We start from the raw sequence: 5,242 nt of genomic DNA, 5'->3' as shown, positions 1-5,242 counted from the left end.
CTAATTGCTTTAGTTGTAAGGTTAGGTTGTTTATTTGAGATTTTTCTTGTTTCTTGAGATAGGATTGTATTGTTGTAAACTTCCCCTTAGAACTGCTTTTGCTGCATCCCATAGATTTTGGGTCATTATTTTTTCATTGTGATTTGTTTCTAGGTATTTTTTGATTTCCTTTTTGATTTCTTCAGTGATTTCTTGGTTATTTAGTAGCATATTGTTTAGCCTCCATGTGTTTGTATTTTTTATAGTTTTTTTTTCCTGTAATTGATATCTAGTTTCATAGCATTGTGGTCAGAAAAGGCACTTGATAGGATTTCAATTTTCTTATATTTACCAAGGCTTGGTTTGTGACCCAAGATATGATCTATCCTGGAGAATGTTCCATGAGCACTTGAGAAGGAAGTGTATTCTGTTGTTTTTGTATGGAATGTCTTATAAATATCAATTGATTTTCTTCTCATCTGTGCTGAAGTTGTGTGTGGAGTCTGTTTTGACACCCGGACTCCCTAAAAGACGTTGATGTTGGGCACCAAAGGTGGCGCGGGATTCATGGTGAAGGTCTGGGGCTTGTCTTGGTCTTGCTCGGCCAACGAAGTGCAGCAGTTTTTTTCTGACTGCAAAATTCAAGATGGGGCTCAAGGTGTTCATTTCATCTACACCAGAGAAGGCAGACCGAGTGGCGAGGATATAGTTGAACTTGAATCAGAAGATGAAGTCAAATTGGCCGTTAAAAAAAGACAAAGAAACTATGGGACACAGATATGTTGAAGTATTCAAGTCAAACAACATTGAAATGGATTGGGTGTTGAAGCATACTGGTCCAAATAGTCTTGACACGGCCAATGATGGTTTTGTATGGCTTAGAGGACTCCCCTTTGGATGTAGCAAGGAAGAAATTGTTCACTTCTTCTCAGGGTTGGAAATCGTGCCAAATGGGATAACATTGCTGGTGGACTTCCAGGGGAGGAGTACGGGGGAGGCCTTCGTGCAGTTTGCTTCACAGGAAATAGCTGAAAAGGCTCTAAAGAAACACAAGGAAAGAATAGGGCACAGGTATATTGAAATCTTTAAAAGCAGTCGAGCTGAAGTTAGAACTCACTATGATCCACCACGAAAACTTATGCCCATGCAGTGGCCAGGTCCCTATGGCAGAGGGTATAACAGCATTGGAAGAGGAGCTGGCTTTGAAAGGATGAGGCGTGGTGCTTATGGTGGGGGTTATGGAGGCTATGATGATTATATGTCTATAATGATGGCTATGGATTTGGGTCAGATAGATTTGTTGTTCAGGAATGTGAGATCACAGATATGGGGATGGTGGCTCTACTTTCCAGAGCACAACAGGACACTGTGTACACATGCAGGGATTACCTTACAGAACTACTGAGAATGACATTTGTAATTTTTTTTCACCACTCAACCCTGTGAGAGTACATTTTGAAATTGGTCCTGATGGCAGAGCAACTGGTGAAGCAGATGTCAAGTTTGCAACTCATGAAGATGCTGTGACAGCTATAGCAAAAGACAAAGCAAATATGCAACACAGATATGTAGAACTCTTCTTGAATTCTACAGCAGGAGCAAGTGGTGGTGCTTACAAACACAGATATGTAGAGCTCTCCTTGAATTCTACAGCAGGAGCAAGCAGTGGTGCTTATGGTAGCCAAATGATGGGAGGCATGGGCTTGTCAAACCAGTCTAGTTATGGCGGCCCAGCCAGCCAGCAGCTGAGTGGTCATTATGGAGGTGGCTATGGTGACCAGAGCAGCATGAGTGGATATGACCAAGTTTTACAGGAAAACTCCAGTGATTTTCAATCAAACACTGCATAGACAGCCAAGGAGCACTGAACAGCAGCTGCTTCAGTAGTGGAAGCTGAGCATCTATGGGAGTGAATGGAATGGGAGGGATGTCTAGCATGTCCAGTATGAGTGGTGGATGGGGAATGTAATTGATTCTGATCACTGACTCTTGGTCAACAGTTTTTAAAAGAAAAATAAAACTTAAGTTTTAACAGTTTTGCAATACAAGCTTGTGATTTATGCTTACTCTAAGTGGAAATCAGGATTGTGTTAAAGACTTAAGTTTCAGTATTTTTGAACACAAACATTCATTTAGGATGTAACTAGGTTGAGTAATCTATTACTGTTAAATAATTTTCAGCTTTTCTCAAGTTAGTTATATTGTAGGATGTATTTAAACAGTAGGTTTATTTAGGTTAAAGCAGCTGAATTATGTTAAATGTTGCTTGCACCATATTACGTTTAACACTGGATGCATTGTTGAAAGACATGCTTTTTTGTAGAACTCAATATAGGAGCTGTGTCTACAATTAAAAGTGAAACATTTGGCATGTTTATTAATTCTAGTTTCATTTAATAACCTCTATGGTACGTAAGTTTAAGCTTTTTTTTTTAAGTTAATGGGGAAAATTTGAGACGCAATACCAATACTTTAGGATTTTGGTCTTGGTGTTTGTATGAAATTCTGAGGCCTTGATTTAAATCTTTTCATTGTATTGTGATTTTCCTTTTAGGTGTATTGTGCTAAGTGAAACTTGTCGAATAAGTCTTCCTTTTAAAAACTGAAAAAAAAATCAATTAAGTCCATCTTGTTTAATGTATTATTTAAAACTTGTGTGTCCTTAGTTATTTTCATTTTGGATGATCTGTCCATTGGTGAAAGTGGGGTGTTAAAGTCCCCTACTATGATTGTGTTACTGTCGATTTCCCCTTTTATGGCTGTTAGCATTTGCCTAATGTATTGAGGTGCTCCTATGCTGGGTGCATAAATATTTACCATTGTTATATCTTCTTCTTGGATTGATCCCTTCATCATTATGTAATGTCCTTCTTTGTCTCTTGTAATAGTTTTTATTTTAAAGTCTAGTTTGTCTGATATGAGAATTGCTACTCCAGCTTTCTTTTGATTTCCATTTGTATGGAACATCTTTTTCCATCCCTTCACTTTCAGTCTGTATGTGTCTCTAGGTCTGAATTGGGTCTCTTGTAGACAGCCTATATATGGGTCTTGTTTCTGTATCCATTCAGCCAGTCCATGTCTTTTGGTTGGAGCATTTAATCCATTTACATTTAAGGTAGTTATCGATATGTATGTTCCTATTACCATTTTCTTAATTGTTTTGGGTTTGTTTTTGTAGTTCTTTTCCCTCTCTTTTGTTTCCTGCCTAGAGAAGTTCCTTTAGCATTTGTTGTAAAGCTGGTTTGGTGGTGCTGAATTCTCTTAGCTTTGCTTGTCTGTAAGCATTTTAATTTCTCATCTGAATGAGATCCTTACTGGGTAGAGTAATCTTGGTTGTAGATTTTTCCCTTTCATCACCTAAATTTCTCCTGCCACTCCCTTCTGGCTTGCAGAGTTTCTGCTGAAAGACCAGCTGTTAACCTTATGGGGATTCCCTTATGTGTTATTTGTTGCTTTTCCCTTGCTGCTTTTAATATTTTTTCTTTGTATTTAATTTTTGATAGTTTGATTAATATGTGTCTTGGTGTGTTTCTCCCTGGATTTATTCTGTATGGGACCCTCTGTGCTTTCTGGACTTGATTGACTATTTCCTTTCCCATATTAGGGAAGTTTTCAACTATAATCTCTTCAAATATTTTTCAGTCCCTTTCTTTTTCTCTTCTTCTGGGACCCCTATAATTCAAATGTTGGTGCATTTAATGTTGTCCCAGAGGTCTCTGAGGCTCTCCTCAATTCTTTTCATTCTTTTTCTTTTTTTATTCTTTTTTTTTTTTTTTTTGCGGTACGCGGGCCTCTCGCCGCTGTGGACTCTCCCGCCGCGGAGCACAGGCTACGGACACGCAGGCTCAGCGGCCATGGCCCACGGGCCCAGCCGCTCCGCGGCATGTGGGATCCTCCCGGACCGGGGCACGAACCCGCGTCCCCTGCATCGGCAGGCGGACTCTCAACCACTGCGCCACCAGGGAAGCCCCATTCTTTTTCTTTATTCTGCTCTGTGGTAGTTATTTCCACTATTTTATCTTCCAGGTCACTTATCTGTTCTTCTGCCTCAGTTATTCTGCTATTGATTCCTTCTAGAGAATTTTTAATTTCATTTATTGTGTTGTTCATCTTGTTTGCTCTTTAGTTCTCCTAGGTCATTCTTAAACATTTCTTGTATTTTCTCCATTCTATTTCCAACATTTTGGATCATCTTTACTGTCATTACTTTGAATTCTTTTTCAGGTAAACTGCCTATTTCCTCTTCATTTGTTTGTGCTGGTGGGTTTTTACTTTGCTCCTTCATCTGCTGCGTATTTCTCTGTCTTCTCATTTTGCTTAACTTACTGTGTTTGGGGTCTCCTTTTCGCAGTTTGCACATTCGTAGTTCCCATTGTTTTTGGTGTCTGCCCCCAGTTGGTAAGGTTGGTTCAGTGTGTTGTGTAGGCTTCCTGGTGGAGGGGACTAGTGCCTGTGTTCTGGTGGATGAGGCTGGATCTTGTCTTTCTGGTGGGCAAGACCACGTCCAGTCATGTGTTTTGGGTTGTCTGTGAACTTATTATGATTTTAGGCAGCCTCTCTGCTAATGGGTGGGATTGTGTTCCCGTCTTGATAGTTATTTGGCATGGGGTGTCCAGCACTGGAGCTTGCTAGTCATTGAGTGGAGCTGGGTCTTAGCACTGAGATGGAGACCTCAGGGAGAGCTCTTGCCAATTGATATTATGTGGGGCCAGGAGTTCTCTGGTGGTCCAATGTCCTGAACTCGGCTCTCCCACCTTAGAGACACAGGCCTGACACCCGGCTGGAGCCCCAAGACCCTGTCATTTACATGGTGAATGTCAAGACCACTAATCTTCTCCCCGCCAACAACTCCAGAATGTCAGCAGCCAGAGTTTGATTGTTCCAGTCAGGAAATTGAATGGGTCATCTCACCATTGCTGCTTCTCCAACAGGCTCAAGGATTCTCCTCTAAACACTTTGAAGAAGCAGTGCTGTAGTCCAATGGGTTGGCAGCGGGGCAGCAGAGATCCCCCCAAGAGATCCTGAGAGAACTGCAGTAATTTTCACCTGTTCCTCATCCTCCACCAGTGCTATGGTGCTGCCATAATACTTCCATACAAAGGCCCTGCGTTTCTCTTTTTGAATTATGGTTTTCTCTGGGTATATGCCCAGTAGTAGGATTGCTGGGTCATATGGTAGTTCTATTTTTAGTTTTTTAAGGAACCTCCATACTTTTTCCATAGTGGTTGTGTCAATTTACATTCCCACCAACAGTGTAGGAGGG

The 5,242-nt window shown here is 40.8% G+C and overlaps 1 pseudogene; it reads left to right on the top strand.

Moving 5' to 3' along the window:
- Positions 1–519: 519 nt before the first annotated feature.
- Positions 520–1,936, top strand: LOC132515825 (heterogeneous nuclear ribonucleoprotein H-like; annotated as a pseudogene).
- The last annotated feature ends 3,306 nt before the right edge of the window (positions 1,937–5,242 follow it).

This window comes from Lagenorhynchus albirostris, chromosome 2 (genome assembly GCF_949774975.1).
Source record: "Lagenorhynchus albirostris chromosome 2, mLagAlb1.1, whole genome shotgun sequence".
NCBI classification, from domain to species: Eukaryota; Metazoa; Chordata; class Mammalia; order Artiodactyla; family Delphinidae; genus Lagenorhynchus; species Lagenorhynchus albirostris.
This window is presented reverse-complemented; position numbering and strand designations above follow the sequence as displayed.